The sequence below is a fragment of the Palaemon carinicauda genome, chromosome 15, assembly GCF_036898095.1.
Source record: "Palaemon carinicauda isolate YSFRI2023 chromosome 15, ASM3689809v2, whole genome shotgun sequence".
NCBI lineage: Eukaryota > Metazoa > Arthropoda > Malacostraca > Decapoda > Palaemonidae > Palaemon > Palaemon carinicauda.
In genome coordinates, this window is record NC_090739.1 from 16,252,473 (window position 1) to 16,275,182 (window position 22,710).

Below are 22,710 nucleotides of genomic sequence, written 5' to 3' on the forward strand. Positions count from 1 at the left end.
CTGAAAGGTTTTTCAATTAAAAGTTCCTTTAAAATAGTCTTTAAAACATTTAAGCTTTGAAAGAAAAAAAGAACAAAACGTCAGAATCGATTTACTCTTTCTGCAAAGTGAAACCGTGATACTCTCTCTCTCTATCGTAACGATAGAGCGCAAACTGCGTAGCATAAATAAACTAAACGTTAGTTCATCTTTGAAACAGTACGAAGACTATTCAAAGAAAAAAACTATCATAAAATATTTACTAAAAATATTTCATTTAATAAGTTTTAAATCATTAACTCTGTAAAAGTTATTTACGATTGAAAAGGGCTCAACGTTGTTTAACTTCGGTTTCCAAGTTAGGACCGCCTACTCTCAGGAAAGGTCGCATATAAACAAATCATTAAAATTTATTTTGATGTTTATTATAAATGGAAAGCTAATCGAAGAGGCCTAAAAAAGGCGGTTGAGATATAAAATATATAGAGGAAAATCTATAATTAATTTATAACGTGATAAGATAATTGCTAAAAGCCTAAAACACACTTCCGTCTAAGGGAAGGGTCGGCCATTTAAAAGTCAAAGAAAGTCCATACTCTTTCTTGTCATCAAAAATTAAATCTATCCAAAAACGAGTTCAAGATTTAAGATGAAGATAAAACACCTGCACTGCGAAAGCTCAAACCAAAATGAAGTAATTCACCAAATATGTTGAGAAAACTCCAGGTTCTACAGCGAGTATTGATACGTCTTGTCGTCAACGTCGACAGAGAAGAATTGAAGGGTTTGTTTACATGCAAGAGTGGTATCTGGCCGATAGTGGCGCTGGTGGGCACACCCGCAACCTTCATAGCGATCGCTCGCGAGTTTTTGAGTGTGTTTTCTGTCGAGCCGCAGAGTTGCAGCTATTATATATTCACCGGCTAAGTTAAATATTTAAAAATCTTATGCAACATGTATAATGAACTAATTAAATGATGGTGCCAAAGATTAATATCTAGATCAGGAATAAGAAATTTAATAGACCGTAAGTTTCTGTCCAAAAAATTAAGATGAGAATCAGCAGCTGAACACCAGACAGGAGAACAATACTCAAAACAAGGTAGAATGAAAGAATTAAAACACTTCTTCAGAATAGATTGATCACCGAAAATCTTGTAAGACTCTTAATAAGCCAATTTTTTGTGCAATTGAAGAAGACACAGACCTAATGTGTTTCTCAAAAGTAAATTTGCTGTCGAGAATCACACCTAAAATTTTAAAAGTCATACAAATTTAAAGAAACATTATCAATACTGAGATCCGGATGTTGAGGAGCCACAGTCCTTGACCTACTTACAATCATACTTTGAGTTTTATTAGGATTCAACTTCATACCCCATAATTAGATGGGTTGAAGCCCAAAACCAACTGGCTGGCAACTGTCCCGGGATGGCCTCTGTATAGTGATACCTTGAGGGATCCTGCACCATGTTATCCTCACAAGATAACGGCCCGGGCAATCATTGCTGGAGAATAAGGAATTAATCTGTTGGAACATATATTGTAGCTATTCGGGCCGTGCCCTCTACTTATGTACATTTCTTCCCGCCTCCCCCTGACAGGAGGACAGGGACATAACACAACCCCTGCAGAGCCAGATGTGTGTTCCTGCTGTGCTCCAAACTTCAGTACCTCCAAAAGCCATTCCTTAGAGGGGGACCCGAAATCCCCAAGGATGGCCAAAGTTGATGAAGGGTGTTAGAAGAGAGAGACTCCCATTCAGCAGTGGGTGCTGCCGCTTCACTAGGGGAAGTGACAGGGGCTTCCATATCCGAGGGTTGTCTGGGGGGTCAAACCCTCAGAGGAAACAGAATGAGCAGTTAGCAGGGGGCAGATGAGATGCCGGAGTAAGAAGTCGTGACTTCGACCTCAAGAGAGAAGAATCCCTTTTACAGTTCTTCCGTTGCCTACCATACCACTCCCACTAGGATGATGGCCACTCCTAACACTCCAAGCAAGGAGACACCGGAGTGCATGAGTGTCGTCTTCACGCAGGGCAAAGGGAATGAGAATCCATCTCCTGCGATGGTACCAAATACTGTACAGCTATCTGGGCCAAATAGAAGTCTCTCTTGGAGAAAATAATATGATTTGATAAGTATTGCGAATAGGCCGCCAGGCTAATACTATAAAATGTTATTTTTATTAGTAAAATAAATTTTTGAATATACTTACCCGATAATCATGTAGCTGTCAACTCCGTTGCCCGACAGAATTCTATGGAGGGATACGCCAGCTATCACAATACTAGAAGGGGGTGTACTTACCAGCGCCACCTGTGGCCAGGTACTATAGTACTTCTTGTTGACACCTCCTCAATTTTTCCTCGGTCCACTGGTTCTCTATGGGGAGGAAGGGAGGGTCGATTAAATCATGATTATCGGGTAAGTATATTCAAAAATTTATTTTACTAATAAAAATAACATTTCTCAATATTAAACTTACCCGATAATCATGTAGCTGATTCACACCCAGGGGGGTGGGTGAAAACCAGTGTACAAGATTAAAGGATAGCTAAGTATCCCATATTTCATATAACAGTTATCTCAAATAACAATGAAATAATAAGTACCTGGTAAGGAAGTCGAATTGAACCGTTACTCTGCCTCTTTTTTAAGTTCGTCTTCCTTACTGAGCGCAGCGTTCCTCTTGGAGGCTGAATCAACTCAAAGGTGCTAAAGTATATAGGGCTGCAACCCCTACTAAAGGACCTCTACATAACCTCTAACCCAGGCGCTTCTCAAGAATGAATTGACCACCCGCCAAATCAAAAGGATGCGGAAGGCTTCTTAGCCTACCGTAACAACCATAAAAACAACAATAAAAGCATTCAAGAGAAAGGTTAAAAAAGGTTATGGGATTAAGGGAATGTAGTGGCTGAGCCCTCACCTACTACTGCACTCGCTGCTACGAATGGTCCCAGGGTGTAGCAGTTCTCGTAAAGAGACTGGACATCTTTAAGATAAAATGATGCAAACACTGACTTGCTCCTCCAATAGGTTGCATCCATTATGCTCTGCAGAGAACGGTTTTTATTAAAGGCCATCGAAGTAGCTACGGCTCTTACTTCGTGGGTCCTTACCTTCAGCAATGCAAGGTCTTCCTCCTTTAAGTGAGAATGGGCTTCTCTAATCAGAAGCCTTATATAATACGAAACCCCGTTCTTGGACATGGGCCTCGAAGGTTTCTTGATGGCACACCATAAGGCTTCTGACTGTCCTCGAATAGGTTTAGACCTATTAAGATAATACTTGAGAGCTCTGACAGGGCAAAGAACTCTCTCTAGTTCGTTACCTACCATGTTGGAGAGGCTAGGTATTTCAAACGATCTAGGCCAAGGACGTGAAGGAAGTTCGTTCTTTGCTAGGAATCCGAGCTGAAAAGAACATGTTGCAGATTCGGTCGTGAAACCAATGTTCTTGCTGAAGGCATGAACCTCACTGACTCTCTTAGCTGTTGCAAGGCAGACGAGAAAAAGAGTCTTGAGGGTAAGGTCCTTGAAGGAAGCTGACTGGAGAGGTTCGAACCTAGGTGACATAAGGAACCTTAAGACTACGTCTAGGTTCCAGCCTGGAGTGGATAGACGACGCTCTTTAGACGTCTCAAAAGACTTAAGGATGTCTTGAAGGTCCTTGTTGGAAGAAAGGTCCAAACCTCTGTGGCGGAGAACTGAAGCCAACATACTCCTATACCCTTTAATCGTAGGGGCTGAAAGGGATCTCTCATTCCTAAGATGTAAAAGGAAGTCAGCTATTTGGGTCACAGAGGTATTGGTAGAGGATACTGAATTGGCTCTACACCAGCTCCGGAAGACTTCCCACTTAGATTGGTAGACTCTACGAGTGGAAACCCTTCTTGCTCTGGCAATCGCACTGGCTGCCTCCTTCGAAAAGCCTCTAGCTCTAGCGAATCTTTCGACAGTCTGAAGGCAGTCAGCCGAAGAGCGTGGAGGTTTGGGTGCAACCTGTCTACGTGAGGTTGACGTAGAAGGTCCACTCTTAGAGGTAGAGTCCTGGGGATGTCGACTAGCCATTGAAGTACCTCTGTGAACCATTCTCTTGCAGGCCAAAGGGGAGCAACCAGCGTCAGCCGTGTCCCTTCGTGCGAGATGAATTTCTGCAGAACTTTGTTTATTATCTTGAACGGTGGGAATGCGTAAAGGTCGAGATGGGACCAGTTCAGTAGAAAAGCATCCACATGAACTGCTGCAGGGTCTGGAACTGGGGAACAGTACAGCGGAAGTCTCTTGGTTATGGAGGTGGCAAACAGATCTATGGTAGGTTGACCCCACAAGGTCCAAAGTCTGTTGCACACACTCTTGTGGAGGGTCCATTCCGTGGGAATGACCTGATTCCTTCTGCTTAGGCGATCTGCTGAGACGTTCATATTGCCCTGAATGAACCTCGTGACTAAAGTGAGGTTTTGACTTCTTGACCAAATGAGGAGGTCCCTTGCGATCTCGTATAGGCTCCTCGAATGGGTCCCTCCTTGCTTGGAGATGTAAGCCAAGGCTGTGGTGTTGTCTGAGTTCACCTCCACCACTTTGCCTAGCAGGAGGGACTTGAAGTTCAGCAGGGCTAAATGAACTGCTAGTAGCTCCTTGCAGTTGATGTGGAGCGTTCCCTGTTCCTCGTTCCACGTTCCCGAGCATTCCCGTCCGTTCAAGGTTGCACCCCAGCCCGAGTCCGATGCATCTGAGAAGAGATGAAGATTGGGGGTCTGAATAGCCAACGATAGGCCCTCCCTGAGAAGGAGATTATGCTTCCACCACAAGAGAGTGGTCTTCATCTCTTTGGTGACTGGGATAGAGACTGCTTCGAGAGTCAAACCCTTGTCCCAATGAGCTGCAAGATGGAATTGAAGAGGGCGGAGGTGGAGTCTCCCTAGCTCGACGAACAGGGCCAGTGATGAAAGGGTCCCTGTGAGACTCATCCACTGTCTCACCGAGCAACTGCTCCTCTTCAGCATGCTCATGATGCACTCTAGGGCTTGGCTTATCCTGGGGGCCGATGGAAAAGCCCGAAAATCCTGACTCCGAATCTCCATTCCCAGGTACACAATGGATTGGGAGGGAATGAGCTGAGACTTTTCTGTGTTGACTAACAGACCCAGTTCTCTGATTAAGTCCAAAGTCCAGTTGAGACTCTCCAGACAGCGACGACTCGTGGAGGCTCTCAACAGCCAGTCGTCTAAGTAGAGGGAGGCTCTGATGTCCGATAAGTGGAGGAATTTTGCTATATTCCTCATCAGATGCGTGAACACCATAGGAGCTGTGCTTAGGCCAAAACACAGGGCTTGGAATTGGTAGACAACCTTTCCAAAAACGAATCTCAGGAAAGGTTGGGAGTCTGGATGAATAGGAACGTGAAAGTAGGCATCTTTCAAGTCCAACGAGACCATCCAGTCCTCCTGCCTGACCGCTGCTAGGACCGACTTCGTCGTCTCCATCGTGAACGTCTGCTTGGTGACATACGCATTGAGCGCGCTGACGTCCAGCACCGGTCTCCAACCTCCTGTCTTCTTGGCCACCAGAAAGAGACGGTTGTAGAAGCCCGGGGATTGATGGTCCCGGACTATAACCACTGCCTTCTTCTGCACAAGTAGCGACACCTCCTGGTGCAACGCTAGCCTCTTGTCCTCTTCTTTGTAGTTGGGAGAGAGGTTGATGGGAGATGTGGTCAGAGGGGGTTTGAGGCAGAATGGAATCCTGTAACCCTCCCTCAGCCAACTGACAGACTGGGCGTCTGCACCTCTCTTTTCCCAGGCTTGCCAGAAGCTCTTGAGTCTGGCTCCTACTGCTGTCTGGAGATGCGGAGAGTCAGTTTTTTCCTTTAGAGGCCTTGGAGCCTTTCCTAGACTTGCTCCTGGAAGAGTCTGGACGGGAGCTTCCTCGGCTGGGGGCTCTACCACGAAAGGGCGGTATGAACCTCGTAGCAGGAGTATCAGCCACTGGGGTGCGATAAGTCCTGGGGACAGAGGTAGCAACCTTAGACTTACGAGCCGATGAGGCTACAAGATCATGTGTGTCCTTTTGTATCAGGGCAGCAGACAAGTCCTTAACCAGCTCTTCGGGGAAGAGGAACTTCGAGAGCGGAGCGAAAAGGAGTTGTGACCTTTGACAAGGTGTAATGCTGGAGGAAAGGAAGGTACAAAGCTGTTCCCTTTTCTTAAGAACCCCTGATACAAACATCGACGCAAGCTCGCCAGATCCATCTCTAATGGCCTTATCCATGCAGGACATTAATAGCATGGCAGAATCCTTGTCCGCAGGGGAGGTCTTCTTGCTGAGGGCCCCCAGGCACCAGTCTAGAAAGTTGAACATCTCAAATGCTCTAAAAACACCCTTCAGGAAGTGATCAAGGTCTGAGAAGGTCCAGCAAACCTTAGAGCGCCTCATTGCAGTTCTACGAGGCGAGTCTACCAGACTTGAGAAGTCAGCCTGGGCAGAGGCAGGTACTCCCAAGCCTGGTTCCCCTCCTGTGGCATACCAAACGCTCGCTTTAGAAGTGAGCTTAGTCGGAGGAAACATGAAAGAAGTCTTGCCAAGGTGTTGCTTAGTCTGCAGCCACTCCCCTAAGATCCTTAACGCTCTCTTAGAGGACCTTGCTAGGACTAGCTTAGTATAGGTCGACTTAGCTGGCTGCATGCCCAGCGAAAACTCAGATGGTGGAGAGCGGGGAATAGCAGAGACAAAGTGGTCTGGGTATACCTCCCTAAGCAGAGCCAAGACCTTACGAAAGTCAATAGACTGTGGAGAAGGCTTGGATTCATCCACGTCTGATGAGGGATCCAGGTGTGCCGCCTCATCATCAGACGCCTCATCACCAGAGTGTAGCGAAGAGATCGGACAGGTATGCTGAACAGCAGAGTCAGAACGAGCAGGAACAACAATATTAGTGGTTTCCTCTTCAAGAATCTGTTGAGGGAAAACCTGAGGCTCAGACTGCAAAGGCTGAACAAAAGAAGAAGCAGAAGGTAGGCGCATGGGTGGAGGAGGCTGACTCCTGGCATGAGTGGCTGAACTCAAGGGTTGCGCTTGCTGAGTGGTTGGCGGAAGCGGAGTAGCAAGTTCCTGTTCCTGCGGTGTGAGCGGAGCGCGATGAGGTAGAGGCTGCGCAGAACGTAGTAAATGTCTCGCAAGCTGAGGCTCCTGAGGCGCAAGGCTAAGGTGTTGTGGTGCTTGCCTTGTGGAGGGTTGAGCTCGCTGCAGCGAGAGCTGAGGAGACTGACTCATGGACGGGAGAGGTTGTTGTACCTCAACCGAGTGTTGCATCACTGGTGGAGCAGCAAGTGGAAGCGGAGGAAGAGAGGTATAAGCCTCCTGATCCCATTGCTGAGGTTGCCTTAAGGAAGGCGGAGGCTGTACACCACTGGGAACAGTAAACTCAGACCGTGGCTCAACATCGTACGCCTGGCAGGCGGTACTGCGGTCAGGCGGAGCGAGCGCAGGCGGAGCGAGTGCAGGCGGAGGCGGAGGCGCAACCTTCTCAGCCCGACACTCACTCATCAAGACCGAAAGCTGTGCTTGCATTGACTGCAGTAGAGACAACTTGGGGTCGGCAGACACTACGGTCTGCTGAGGCAAAGCCTGAACAGACGTGATCTGTTGCGGCAGAACCTTACTCCTCTTGGGCGGAGTACAGTCGACTGATGACTGCGGCGAGTCCGAGCTGAGCCAATGACTGCAGCCCGGTTGAGCACTCGCGGACTGGACTCTGCGTTTGAGTGGTCTAGAGACCTGAGTCCAGCGTTTCTTCCCTGACAATAGATCAGCGGACGAGTAAAAGACGGGCTCAATCGTCTGCAGGTGGGAGTGACGGTCTCTGGAAGACACGCCCGCAACCACCGAGGATACTTCTGTGCGCCGATCAAGGCCTGCCGAACCCTTTTGCCCTTCGACATTGCTTCTCCCCTGGGCTTGGGAGCTTGCAAGAGGTCCCGGACTGGGAGAACGACTGACACGCACAGAAGTATCCTCACGCACCACACTGACACTGACACTAGCACTTGGCACTGCACTGACACTAGCACTCGTCACAGCACTGGCACTAATTCCACCCACTGCACTCTTGACCTTAAGTTCCTTGACTTCGGCCATAAGAGACTTATGATCACTTACCACTGACTCTACTTTATCGCCTAAGGCCTGAATAGCACGCAACACAACAGACATATCAGGCTGAGGGCAAATAGTAGGTTCGGGGGTAGCCACTACAGGGGTAGGAAAAGGTAGGGGATCATGAGGTGAGGAAAAAAGTGAAGAGTGAGAAGAACTCCTCCTAACTCTACCTTTCTCTAACTTAGTAGAATATTTCAAAAGACGGACAAAATCAAGTTCCGAAAGTCCGGCGCATTCCTCACATCGATTTTCTAACTGACAGGGCCTATCCCTACAGTCAGAACAAGCGGTGTGAGGATCTACCGAGGCCTTCGGAATACGCCTATTGCAAGACCTACATCGCCTATGGGTGGGGGCTTGCGAAATGTCAGACATCTTGAATCCAAAGAGTTAGCCAAGTGGGGTTCCAAAATCAAGCAAAAGATCGTTAACCGTTAATCAGGACTATATAAAAGCTATCTAAGCTAATATAAGAAGGTTTCCAGTAAAGCGACAGCCGAAATCTGAGAGAATACTTCACCAAAAGCCGTGAAAATACTCGAAGATCATAAGCGTATCCCAGAACGTCTTGCCGGAAGCACGACAGAGGAAAAATTGAGGAGGTGTCAACAAGAAGTACTATAGTACCTGGCCACAGGTGGCGCTGGTAAGTACACCCCCTTCTAGTATTGTGATAGCTGGCGTATCCCTCCATAGAATTCTGTCGGGCAACGGAGTTGACAGCTACATGATTATCGGGTAAGTTTAATATTGAGAAATCAGTCATGGTATAATTATGCACACCTTTACAGGGTGAAAACCAGCTATTTCCTATGCCCATAGATACCAGTTATGAGAAAAAATAAGTTTCAGGTATAGAAATTAAAGTGCTAACCAACTCCCTAAATATGCTACTTCTTTCAAAGTGGGTCCAGCACTATTAATAAGTCAAGCCACCTGCTGCAGTAAAAATAATCAAACTACTGTATACTAATTGTTCAGGAAAATAAAAACATATAAGCACATGAATTGAGACAGGTAGGATACTGTATAAATGAAGATGAAAACCATCAGCCACTACAATGTTACATGTATTACTTCATTCCCCAATCCGATACTCCAAAGGAGGGCATTAACGAAAAATATAAATGAATAAATGCGAAAATTACAATGAAAAAAAAATTTAAATTAGATATATACAAACATGTTGGGTGCAAACCAGTCAACAAACACAATGATTAATTGAGTTTGCAATCAGACACCTGATGGAACCAAATATGTAAATAGTACACCAACCCACCTGAATTAACAAATCTTCTTTTCTTCTGGGAATTGAGTGTCTGGGAATTTTAGAGGCTCATCAACAGGCCATGTAAAAGTAAATGGTTTGTGATGAAACAAATTGCAAGTAATATATTCCGTATAAGCCTGTTTTGTAGGCATCTGAGCAGGTTTCACCCAAAATATGACACGTAAATGAACTTACAGCAGACTGAGGATAATCTCTTGAATATCTTGTTTAATTCTATGGGGTATAGCTTAATCTGCCAAGAGAAAGTAAAAAGTCATAATTAAAAGGCAGCACAAGGAAATATAAATAAGATAAATACCAAACGTTTACAGACATAAACTTGACTAAAACTCCTTTAATATAGACCAAGAATAATAAAAACAATTGATACCTACAAAGTATTAACATTGTGATTTTAAGTACTGTAAACAAAATTCATAATAGTACTCATGCATACTTTCTGTAAGATTCCTCAATAACAATACACGATATTGCTCACTTCTGGATGACTCCTAATCTTCAAACTCAAGACTATATTACTGTATTCAAGAGACCTCTTAACTGGTTTTTAATTATGAAGACAGCTACACAATCCATAACAATCTATAATAGATACAATATGATTATTACAAATATTTGAATAATAAAAACCAAAATAAACTACAGTACTAACAAGAGTGATCGTGCGAGGAAACTCAAAGAAAAGTCTATATCCACACAATTAGGTAACATTGCAATAAAAAATAAAATTCAGATTTAAATGTTTGGAATAAAGGCATACAGAATCACAAAATTTTTTGAAGTAATTTGTATTTTTCTTAACTGAGAAGAGTTGGAGTCGGAGTCAGAGGACAAGGAGGAGGAGGAAGATGGGGAAAAATAATTAGCGCTCCTCTTCCTCTTCCTAGCCCCTGGCTCTGCAAGCAGAGTGGCTGAGGTTTGAGGGACCGCCAACGACAACACTCCCGGGGGGAGGAGAGGGATCCATAAGGGCTATTCTAACATGAGCCACAACACTGGGATGCACACTACCCTGGGCCGGTAAGTCGTCTATCAACATGAAGGTCGGGAGGCACCACCACTGAAACTGAGGGAGGAAACACAGACCCCAAACTCCCTGTCACAAGGGTCAGTGTTACAGACATGAGGGAAGTGATGGGGAGCACTGACCCTGGGTCAGGGATCGGAGTCACATCAAGGATAAAGGCAACACACCACATAACCTTTAGTTTTAACCTTTGACTTACCCTTCTTTTTCATCAGCACAGAAGACTCGGCCCTCAACCCAAATGGCCACTACACCAGACTTACCGAAACAAGGGTTCCCTGACACCTGGAGCCACAAGGAGAGGATACTGAGGGGAGAGGCAGACTTGGCTACCACCTCCCTAAAAATAGTTATGGAGGGCCTACCTGAAAGACCTAAAGATGCCCAAGCCCTCTTTTGGTCAAACTTGTTGTCAAAAGCCTGCACGATCAAGTCTGAAGTCCCTTCAACCTCTGCAAGAAAGGGGCGAACACTCGAGGATCCCACCACACCAAAAAGTCTGAAAAGGAAGCTGATGTTGAACAGCACTCCTTGACCCCTGCATCTTCTTCCCTTTGGACCAATCCAGGGGCATAAGCACAGAGGCTTAAGCACGAAAAATGTTATTTTTATTAGTAAAATAAATTTTTGAATATACTTACCCGATAATCATGTAGCTGTCAACTCCGTTGCCCGACAGAATTCTATGGAGGGATACGCCAGCTATCACAATACTAGAAGGGGGTGTACTTACCAGCGCCACCTGTGGCCAGGTACTATAGTACTTCTTGTTGACACCTCCTCAATTTTTCCTCGGTCCACTGGTTCTCTATGGGGAGGAAGGGAGGGTCGATTAAATCATGATTATCGGGTAAGTATATTCAAAAATTTATTTTACTAATAAAAATAACATTTTTCAATATTAAACTTACCCGATAATCATGTAGCTGATTCACACCCAGGGGGGTGGGTGAAAACCAGTGTACAAGATTAAAGGATAGCTAAGTATCCCATATTTCATATAACAGTTATCTCAAATAACAATGAAATAATAAGTACCTGGTAAGGAAGTCGAATTGAACCGTTACTCTGCCTCTTTTTTAAGTTCGTCTTCCTTACTGAGCGCAGCGTTCCTCTTGGAGGCTGAATCAACTCAAAGGTGCTAAAGTATATAGGGCTGCAACCCCTACTAAAGGACCTCTACATAACCTCTAACCCAGGCGCTTCTCAAGAATGAATTGACCACCCGCCAAATCAAAAGGATGCGGAAGGCTTCTTAGCCTACCGTAACAACCATAAAAACAACAATAAAAGCATTCAAGAGAAAGGTTAAAAAAGGTTATGGGATTAAGGGAATGTAGTGGCTGAGCCCTCACCTACTACTGCACTCGCTGCTACGAATGGTCCCAGGGTGTAGCAGTTCTCGTAAAGAGACTGGACATCTTTTAGATAAAATGATGCAAACACTGACTTGCTCCTCCAATAGGTTGCATCCATTATGCTCTGCAGAGAACGGTTTTTATTAAAGGCCATCGAAGTAGCTACGGCTCTTACTTCGTGGGTCCTTACCTTCAGCAATGCAAGGTCTTCCTCCTTTAAGTGAGAATGGGCTTCTCTAATCAGAAGCCTTATATAATACGAAACCCCGTTCTTGGACATGGGCCTCGAAGGTTTCTTGATGGCACACCATAAGGCTTCTGACTGTCCTCGAATAGGTTTAGACCTATTAAGATAATACTTGAGAGCTCTGACAGGGCAAAGAACTCTCTCTAGTTCGTTACCTACCATGTTGGAGAGGCTAGGTATTTCAAACGATCTAGGCCAAGGACGTGAAGGAAGTTCGTTCTTTGCTAGGAATCCGAGCTGAAAAGAACATGTTGCAGATTCGGTCGTGAAACCAATGTTCTTGCTGAAGGCATGAACCTCACTGACTCTCTTAGCTGTTGCAAGGCAGACGAGAAAAAGAGTCTTGAGGGTAAGGTCCTTGAAGGAAGCTGACTGGAGAGGTTCGAACCTAGGTGACATAAGGAACCTTAAGACTACGTCTAGGTTCCAGCCTGGAGTGGATAGACGACGCTCTTTAGACGTCTCAAAAGACTTAAGGATGTCTTGAAGGTCCTTGTTGGAAGAAAGGTCCAAACCTCTGTGGCGGAGAACTGAAGCCAACATACTCCTATACCCTTTAATCGTAGGGGCTGAAAGGGATCTCTCATTCCTAAGGTGTAAAAGGAAGTCAGCTATTTGGGTCACAGAGGTATTGGTAGAGGATACTGAATTGGCTCTACACCAGCTCCGGAAGACTTCCCACTTAGATTGGTAGACTCTACGAGTGGAAACCCTTCTTGCTCTGGCAATCGCACTGGCTGCCTCCTTCGAAAAGCCTCTAGCTCTAGCGAATCTTTCGACAGTCTGAAGGCAGTCAGCCGAAGAGCGTGGAGGTTTGGGTGCAACCTGTCTACGTGAGGTTGACGTAGAAGGTCCACTCTTAGAGGTAGAGTCCTGGGGATGTCGACTAGCCATTGAAGTACCTCTGTGAACCATTCTCTTGCAGGCCAAAGGGGAGCAACCAGCGTCAGCCGTGTCCCTTCGTGCGAGATGAATTTCTGCAGAACTTTGTTTATTATCTTGAACGGTGGGAATGCGTAAAGGTCGAGATGGGACCAGTTCAGTAGAAAAGCATCCACATGAACTGCTGCAGGGTCTGGAACTGGGGAACAGTACAGCGGAAGTCTCTTGGTTATGGAGGTGGCAAACAGATCTATGGTAGGTTGACCCCACAAGGTCCAAAGTCTGTTGCACACACTCTTGTGGAGGGTCCATTCCGTGGGAATGACCTGATTCCTTCTGCTTAGGCGATCTGCTGAGACGTTCATATTGCCCTGAATGAACCTCGTGACTAAAGTGAGGTTTTGACTTCTTGACCAAATGAGGAGGTCCCTTGCGATCTCGTATAGGCTCCTCGAATGGGTCCCTCCTTGCTTGGAGATGTAAGCCAAGGCTGTGGTGTTGTCTGAGTTCACCTCCACCACTTTGCCTAGCAGGAGGGACTTGAAGTTCAGCAGGGCTAAATGAACTGCTAGTAGCTCCTTGCAGTTGATGTGGAGCGTTCCCTGTTCCTCGTTCCACGTTCCCGAGCATTCCCGTCCGTTCAAGGTTGCACCCCAGCCCGAGTCCGATGCATCTGAGAAGAGATGAAGATTGGGGGTCTGAATAGCCAACGATAGGCCCTCCCTGAGAAGGAGATTGTGCTTCCACCACAAGAGAGTGGTCTTCATCTCTTTGGTGACTGGGATAGAGACTGCTTCGAGAGTCAAACCCTTGTCCCAATGAGCTGCAAGATGGAATTGAAGAGGGCGGAGGTGGAGTCTCCCTAGCTCGACGAACAGGGCCAGTGATGAAAGGGTCCCTGTGAGACTCATCCACTGTCTCACCGAGCAACTGCTCCTCTTCAGCATGCTCATGATGCACTCTAGGGCTTGGCTTATCCTGGGGGCCGATGGAAAAGCCCGAAAATCCTGACTCCGAATCTCCATTCCCAGGTACACAATGGATTGGGAGGGAATGAGCTGAGACTTTTCTGTGTTGACTAACAGACCCAGTTCTCTGATTAAGTCCAAAGTCCAGTTGAGACTCTCCAGACAGCGACGACTCGTGGAGGCTCTCAACAGCCAGTCGTCTAAGTAGAGGGAGGCTCTGATGTCCGATAAGTGGAGGAATTTTGCTATATTCCTCATCAGATGCGTGAACACCATAGGAGCTGTGCTTAGGCCAAAACACAGGGCTTGGAATTGGTAGACAACCTTTCCAAAAACGAATCTCAGGAAAGGTTGGGAGTCTGGATGAATAGGAACGTGAAAGTAGGCATCTTTCAAGTCCAACGAGACCATCCAGTCCTCCTGCCTGACCGCTGCTAGGACCGACTTCGTCGTCTCCATCGTGAACGTCTGCTTGGTGACATACGCATTGAGCGCGCTGACGTCCAGCACCGGTCTCCAACCTCCTGTCTTCTTGGCCACCAGAAAGAGACGGTTGTAGAAGCCCGGGGATTGATGATCCCGGACTATAACCACTGCCTTCTTCTGCCCAAGTAGCGACACCTCCTGGTGCAACGCTAGCCTCTTGTCCTCTTCTTTGTAGTTGGGAGAGAGGTTGATGGGAGATGTGGTCAGAGGGGGTTTGAGGCAGAATGGAATCCTGTAACCCTCCCTCAGCCAACTGACAGACTGGGCGTCTGCACCTCTCTTTTCCCAGGCTTGCCAGAAGCTCTTGAGTCTGGCTCCTACTGCTGTTTGGAGATGCGGAGAGTCAGTTTTTTCCTTTAGAGGCCTTGGAGCCTTTCCTAGACTTGCTCCTGGAAGAGTCTGGACGGGAGCTTCCTCGGCTGGGGGCTCTACCACGAAAGGGCGGTATGAACCTCGTAGCAGGAGTATCAGCCACTGGGGTGCGATAAGTCCTGGGGACAGAGGTAGCAACCTTAGACTTACGAGCCGATGAGGCTACAAGATCATGTGTGTCCTTTTGTATCAGGGCAGCAGACAAGTCCTTAACCAGCTCTTCGGGGAAGAGGAACTTCGAGAGCGGAGCGAAAAGGAGTTGTGACCTTTGACAAGGTGTAATGCTGGAGGAAAGGAAGGTACAAAGCTGTTCCCTTTTCTTAAGAACCCCTGATACAAACATCGACGCAAGCTCGCCAGATCCATCTCTAATGGCCTTATCCATGCAGGACATTAATAGCATGGCAGAATCCTTGTCCGCAGGGGAGGTCTTCTTGCTGAGGGCCCCCAGGCACCAGTCTAGAAAGTTGAACATCTCAAATGCTCTAAAAACTCCCTTCAGGAAGTGATCAAGGTCTGAGAAGGTCCAGCAAACCTTAGAGCGCCTCATTGCAGTTCTACGAGGCGAGTCTACCAGACTTGAGAAGTCAGCCTGGGCAGAGGCAGGTACTCCCAAGCCTGGTTCCCCTCCTGTGGCATACCAAACGCTCGCTTTAGAAGTGAGCTTAGTCGGAGGAAACATGAAAGAAGTCTTGCCAAGGTGTTGCTTAGTCTGCAGCCACTCCCCTAAGATCCTTAACGCTCTCTTAGAGGACCTTGCTAGGACTAGCTTAGTATAGGTCGACTTAGCTGGCTGCATGCCCAGCGAAAACTCAGACGGTGGAGAGCGGGGAATAGCAGAGACAAAGTGGTCTGGGTATACCTCCCTAAGCAGAGCCAAGACCTTACGAAAGTCAATAGACTGTGGAGAAGGCTTGGATTCATCCACGTCTGATGAGGGATCCAGGTGTGCCGCCTCATCATCAGACGCCTCATCACCAGAGTGTAGCGAAGAGATCGGACAGGTATGCTGAACAGCAGAGTCAGTACGAGCTGGAACATCAATATTAGTGGTTTCCTCTTCAAGACTCTGTTGAGGGAACACCTGAGGCTCAGACTGCAAAGGCTGAACAAAAGCAGAAGCAGAAGGAAGGCGCATGGGTGGAGGAGGCTGACTCCTGGCATGAGTGGCTGAACTCAAGGGTTGAGCTTGCTGAGAGGTTGGCGGAAGCGGAGTAGTAAGTTCCTGTTCCTGTGGTGTGAGCGGAGAGCGATGAGATAGAGGCTGCGCAGAACAAAGTAAATGTCTCGCCAGTTGAGGCTCCTGAGGCGCAAGGCTAAGGTGTTGTGGTGCTTGCCTAGAGGAGGGTTGAGCTCGCTGCAGCGAGAGCTGAGGAGACTGACTCATGGTTGGGAGAGGTTGTTGTACCTCGACTGAGTGTTGCATCACTGGTGGAGCAGCAAGTGGAAGCGGAGGAAGAGGGGTATAAGCCTCCTGATCCCATTGCTGAGGTTGCCTTAAGGAAGGCGGAGGCTGAACACCACTGGGAACAGTAAACTCAGAACGTGGCTCAACATCGTACGCCTGGCAGGTGGTACTGCGGTCAGGCGGAGCGAGCGCAGGCGGAGCGAGCGCAGGCGGAGCAAGTGCAGGCGGAGGCGGAGGCGCAACCTTCTCAGCTCGACACTCACGCATCAAGACCGAAAGTTGTGACTGCATGGACTGCAGAAGAGACAACTTGGGGTCGGCAGACACTAAGGTCTGCTGAGGCAAAGCCTGAACAGCAGTGATCTGTTGCGGCAGAACCTTACTCCTCTTGGGCGGAGTGCAGTCGACCGATGACTGTGGCGAGTCAGAGCTGAGCCAATGACTGCAGCCCGGTTGAGCGCTCGCGTACTGGACTCTGCGTTTGAGTGGTCTAGAGACCTGAGTCCAGCGTTTCTTCCCTGACAATTGATCAGCGGACGAGTAAAAGACGGGCTCAATCGTCTGCAGGTGGGAGTGACGGTCTCTGGAAGACACGCCCGCAACCACCGAGGATACTTCTGTGCGCCGATCAAGGCCTGCCGAACCCTTTTGCCCTTCGACATTGCTTCTCCCCTGGGCATGGGAGCTTGCAAGAGGTCCCGGACTGGGAGGACGACTGGCGCGCACAGAAGTATCCTCACGCACCACACTGACACTGACACTAGCACTTGGCACTGCACTGACACTAGCACTCGTCACAGCACTGGCACTAATACCACCCACTGCACTCTTGACCTTAAGCTCCTTGACTTCGGCCATAAGAGACTTATGATCGCTAACCACTGACTCTACTTTATCGCCTAAGGCCTGAATAGCACGCAACACAACAGACATATCAGGCTGCGGCAAATAGTAGGTTCGGGGGTAGCCACTACAGGGGTAGGAAAAGGTAGGGGATCATGAGGTGAGGAAAAAAGTGAAGAGTGAGAAGAACTCCTCCTAACTCTGCCTCTCTCTAACTTAGTTGAATATTTCAAAAGACGGACAAAATCAAGTTCCGAAAGTCCGGCGCATTCCTCACATCGATTTTCTAACTGACAGGGCCTATCCCTACAGTCAGAACAAGCGGTGTGAGGATCTACTGAGGCCTTCGGAATACGCCTATTGCAAGACCTACATCGCCTATGGGTGGGGGCTTGCGAAATGTCAGACATCTTGAATCCAAAGAGTTAGCCAAGTGGGGTTCCAAAATCAAGCAAAAGATCGTTAACCGTTAATCAGGACTATATAAAAGCTATCTAAGCTAATATAAGAAGGTTTCCAGTAAAGCGACAGCCGAAATCTGAGAGAATACTTCACCAAAAGCCGTGAAAATACTCGAAGATCATAAGCGTATCCCAGAACGTCTTGCCGGAAGCACGACAGAGGAAAAATTGAGGAGGTGTCAACAAGAAGTACTATAGTACCTGGCCACAGGTGGCGCTGGTAAGTACACCCCCTTCTAGTATTGTGATAGCTGGCGTATCCCTCCATAGAATTCTGTCGGGCAACGGAGTTGACAGCTACATGATTATCGGGTAAGTTTAATATTGAAAAACACTCCCTAAAGAGCAGTTGTCTCCTTGGGCACTCCCAGACCGACCCCAATGAATGCCAAGTGTGCTTCTTCCCCTTCAGAGCATAAATCTGCCACTGCACTGGCTACGATTGATACTGCACAAGGGGATGTCTGCAAACAGACATGCCCGCATCGCAAAGCACAGAGGAAGTGCAGATCTACATTCGATCTCTCCTTGAAGCAGTTGCAGAGTCCCCTCTTCTCCCTGCAAACATGAATTTCCTTTTTCCATTCCATTTCATCAACAACCAAGCAAACTTTAAGAAAAATCACAGTTTGAAAGAGCACAGTGAACACATGCAAACAACACAACAGTCAAAGCATAAGTGAAGAAGTAACCAACTATGAGGAGGGTAGGGGTTTGGCCCCACACCCACTACTTTCTGATAACTAATTGCTATCCATTTCAATGACTGATTCCAGCCCAAGCCAAAGTAATATTTCTAATTGAAGGACGAGGGATTGTATTTCGAGTAGGAACAAATTAGGTTAGTCAATCAATGAGGGATGAAGTTTGGAATATCATGCCAGAACTTAAATAGACCCAGCCTTCAATGAGTTTGCTGGTTTAAACAATACCCTTTATAATACAATTTTGGATTCTTTAGTTTATTTTTCACAAGCCAGAGGTTAGTCCAATGGTTATTCGACTGAAAGAAATTCAATCACTGGTCCAGTTTTGAACTCCATAAGTTATGACAGGTAGTCAGACACAGGAGGGGTTGCACTGATTTAACCAAGCAATTAAGATATAAATAAATACTGTATGCAAATCGATGGAAATAAATGTGCAAATTGTCATAACCAAGTCAAAACAAATTATAGGGGTCATAGGTCTATTTGGATTTATGGATTTGGTAGATGCAGTCTATTCAACACCACCATTGCAGTTTATGTTAAAAGTGAGACTAACATTGGTATCGAGTCTATATAACGTATTACTGTTCACAGATATGACTGTTTGGGTATTTTGATTTACAATAATCTTATTCTTACTAAACAAGTTACTTTCACACAACTTTTGCCAAAATTTCTCCATTTTGACGTAAAGATATTTTCGCTATGAGTTTTTTTAATGTTAAAGAAGGGTAAGGGGATTCAAGTAACAACATGGCGATTTAGGTCAAACGTGATGGTGGTACCTTAATAAATATGACCTAAAATTCCTTACAGTATGAAGTTGATTGTAACAGGCATAAACTTCTCATTACTTGTCAAATCAATTTTATTTATGGGGTAAATGTTGTTTATCTGTGTCTGAAATACGATATTACGGATATGAAATGTAACAACTTAGCGTTAACTAGCCTGGAGTGAAGCCAGTTCAGATGCAAACACAGGGTTGAGACTAAGACTTAGGTTAAGCAAAGGATACAGTGGTTTAAATGGGTTGCAGGCAGGGCGTAGCCTCACTGATAGGTAAATATAAGGCTCCTAGGTTAGGTTATGTGGCATTCTTGAGTTTGCTTCCTTTTTAAAATGTGAATTCAGTCATAACTTTTGGAATTTTAAAACATTTAAAATTTGAAAATTATTGGCTTCCCCAAATCATTTGCATCAGTATAGTTTGCAGTACCTATAATTACACCAAAAATACTTCTTATATTCTTCATTAGGAATATTGTACTTCAGTAAATATTTACCAGGATTTTAATTACTGACCTGGTCCAAATCAACCAACTACAAAGACTCCTTCCTTATAAAACGAGTGGTGATATTACTGTATATAGATTTACCCAACTGAATGTAATAGAGGTGTATGTATGATAGCGGCCACCTGTATGTATGATTATGGCTAACTTAGAATACAGCAGTGTAAGGGGAGTCGCAGGGGGCGTTCGTACCCCCGTTACGTAAGTAAGTAAGGACACAGCTTGTAGTTTGGGTTAGTTGATGTCCCTTTTTAATCCACGCGGGAGGAACTGGCAGCTGTTATACAAAGGCTCCATTGGAAGTAAATGAGATTGGATAGTCTATGTACCATATGTTACTTATAAACTTACGGTACATAAGATTTACAATAGAATTAAACATGACAGGCTATAAAAGCCCAAGATACCTCACAACGTTCATCTTTAAAGATTTAAAGGTTGCTCAAGAATGGCAGAGGCAAGGGACATATATATATATATATATATATATATATATATATATATATATATATATATATATATATATATATATATATATATATATATATATATATGGTCTCTAGGGGTTTGTCCTGCTTGCTAGGGCAATGTCACTGTCCCTTACCTCTGCCATTCATGAGTGACCTTTAAATCTTTAAAGATTTTATATCATATATATATATATATATATATATATATATATATATATATATATATATATATATATATATATATATATATGGTCTCTAGGGGTTTGTCCTGCTTGCTAGGGCAATGTCACTGTCCCTTACCTCTGCCATTCATGAGTGACCTTTAAATCTTTAAAGATTTTATATCATCTATATATATATATATATATATATATATATATATATATATATATATATATATATATATATATATATATTTCTGAAACTATTCATTTGCGACGGGAACGAGTGTCATTTTCAAAGAGCGTAATTTTTTCTATAAGAAAAAGTAGTTTTTTTCCTAGGTTACATTGCCCTGTAATACACTACAATAATACCATGACCAGAGCCAAAGGCCCTTCTCCATCCAAGCTAGGATACGGGAGGGCCAAGCAATGGCTGCTGATGACTCAGCAGGTAGACCCAATAGACTTCCCCAAAAACCCCCAATCCTTTGCTCACAAGGATGGTGAGGTAACAGACAAATGAAACTAACGGGTTTGAGTGGGACTCTTAACACTAGTCTGGCGATCAATAGGCAGAGATGTTACCGATAGGGCAAAACCTCAAGTCCAAATCAAGATTTAGTAAAATAGACTGTAACTAAACTAACCAATTATGAAGATGATGATGATTAAATTAAAGGATTTATTTCAAGCTTAATAATAACGTAGTTAATTCATCAGGCTTAGACCTATTCCCTGACTACTTTGGCAAGGTTAGGTCTAGGCTGTCATCGGTGAAATACACTTTCAAAACACCTCTGTAAATATATGCTTTACCTTAATGACTACTCACATCAAATATTTAATTATTCATCTTAAAATTATGATTCATAGGGTGAAATACTAATGAAATGTATAGATGTTACTTCTAGGTGTAATACATTTCTGCAGTATTAACCAGTTTAGTAAAGTTAGTAGTTACCAGGCAAACGTTTGCCTCTGTAATTGCCCAGCGCTTAATGGTACCATATTCTATGGTTGCGAGTCTGGTTTTCTTCCTTAATGTTAATGTAAGTCTCTCTTTTGACTTAAAAATATATATATATTTTCCGTTACTAAGCCTCACTGTGAGATTGATACCCTAAGATCTGTGTAGAATTTGTCAAATATACTTATAGGCCTCGTTTCAAATATTCACCAGGTCTAGTTTGGGACCTTCATAATTTGAAGGATATCGTAAAATAAACATTTAAATAAGAATCTTTATTCTCCTATTAACCTGAAAGGATCTATATACAATACTTTAACTTCAAGAAAAGAGAAATTCCTATAAATGGACGAGTTTTTCATAGTCTGTCTTGATAACTTCTTAGGTCACAACATATCAAATTTCATCCGATCTACTTTTTTCTAGCATGTATCTCATTCTAACTATCATTAACATATTTACCTTAAAAAAGACAAGTTCTGTTTCTGTTGTGCTTTGTGTTTTTATGTCTCTTCTATAGTTTCAGGTGATTTTCTAAAACATTATTAGCATGGCACCTTCAGTTGCTCTAAATAGCGGCAAGGAACTTAAATTTACCAAATGAACTTTTTTATTTTAAAATTTGCAACCCAATTCATACTTTTCTCTCTCCATGTGATGTTATTCTACATAAGACTTTAAATTGAAATGTTATATTCCATATTACCCTTTCCTGCTTTATCATCATCTTCAGCTCTAAAAAGAAAATGACCAAGAATTCAACTAATCCAGTTACTGTACAAACCTAGTAGTTGGATTAGATTAGTTAAGGTTTTAGAATTATGCCTCCCACAAGAAATCTTAATCTCAATAGTGTAAATGGTATTTGTTAAGAACCAATGATGATTAAAATTGATGAAACTACGAAATAGTGATAATAGTGAGCAGTCACGGTCAACTATGGATAGGATACGAGTGGAAATTGTAGATTTTTTATACCAATTGATATTTTTTTTAACTTTCAGGATAATGGAGTTATGAACTATGCTTCGTCCGTAGACAAAGCAGGGCAAAATTTACACAAATAACAAACCCTCTATTTTACATAACGTTGTTTGGAATACGTGCAACCATTTCAAAATCAATTTTACCGCTACAAGGAATGACAAAATATTATGTAAATATTATGCCACACTACAAAATTTTTACTAAATTACCACAAATTATTAAACACATATATATTATATATCAATTCATATTTTTTAAACTTTAATACCCGATTCATTTATTAACTTGTTATTGTAGCAAAAATGTCTTGGCAAAAACGCAATAACGGTATTACAATTTGATAAATTTGAATTACCATTCAAATTGGTTTAAATAAACAGTTTACACCCCTAGTGTTTTACCATTATTCGAGTTGGTATTACCTTGAAAACGTAGCATGTGAGTACTAGTCACATATACATATATAGTCCTAATTTTAAATATCAATCAGATCTAGAGTTTAAGGTCTTCAAATTAAAGAAAACCATAAAACAAATATCTAAATAAGTATTATATATAATACTTTGAATTCTAGCAAAATTGAAATTCGCCATACGAAATGGATGAGTTCTGGCTATTGGTATTTTTCTCTGTA

At 44.3% G+C, this 22,710-nt stretch overlaps 1 long non-coding RNA gene across 1 annotated transcript in view; it reads right to left on the reverse strand.

Annotated features, from left to right (window-relative positions):
* LOC137654239 (uncharacterized) overlaps positions 1-21,101 on the reverse strand; it is a 104,974-nt gene extending 83,873 nt beyond the window's left edge. The window contains exons 1-2 of the long non-coding RNA XR_011046569.1: positions 20,955-21,101; positions 9,420-9,663 (exon numbers count right to left, since the gene is read on the reverse strand). This is a non-coding gene — a long non-coding RNA (uncharacterized lncRNA). The remainder of the gene's footprint in view (positions 1-9,419; positions 9,664-20,954) is intronic.
* Positions 21,102-22,710: the final 1,609 nt, after the last annotated feature.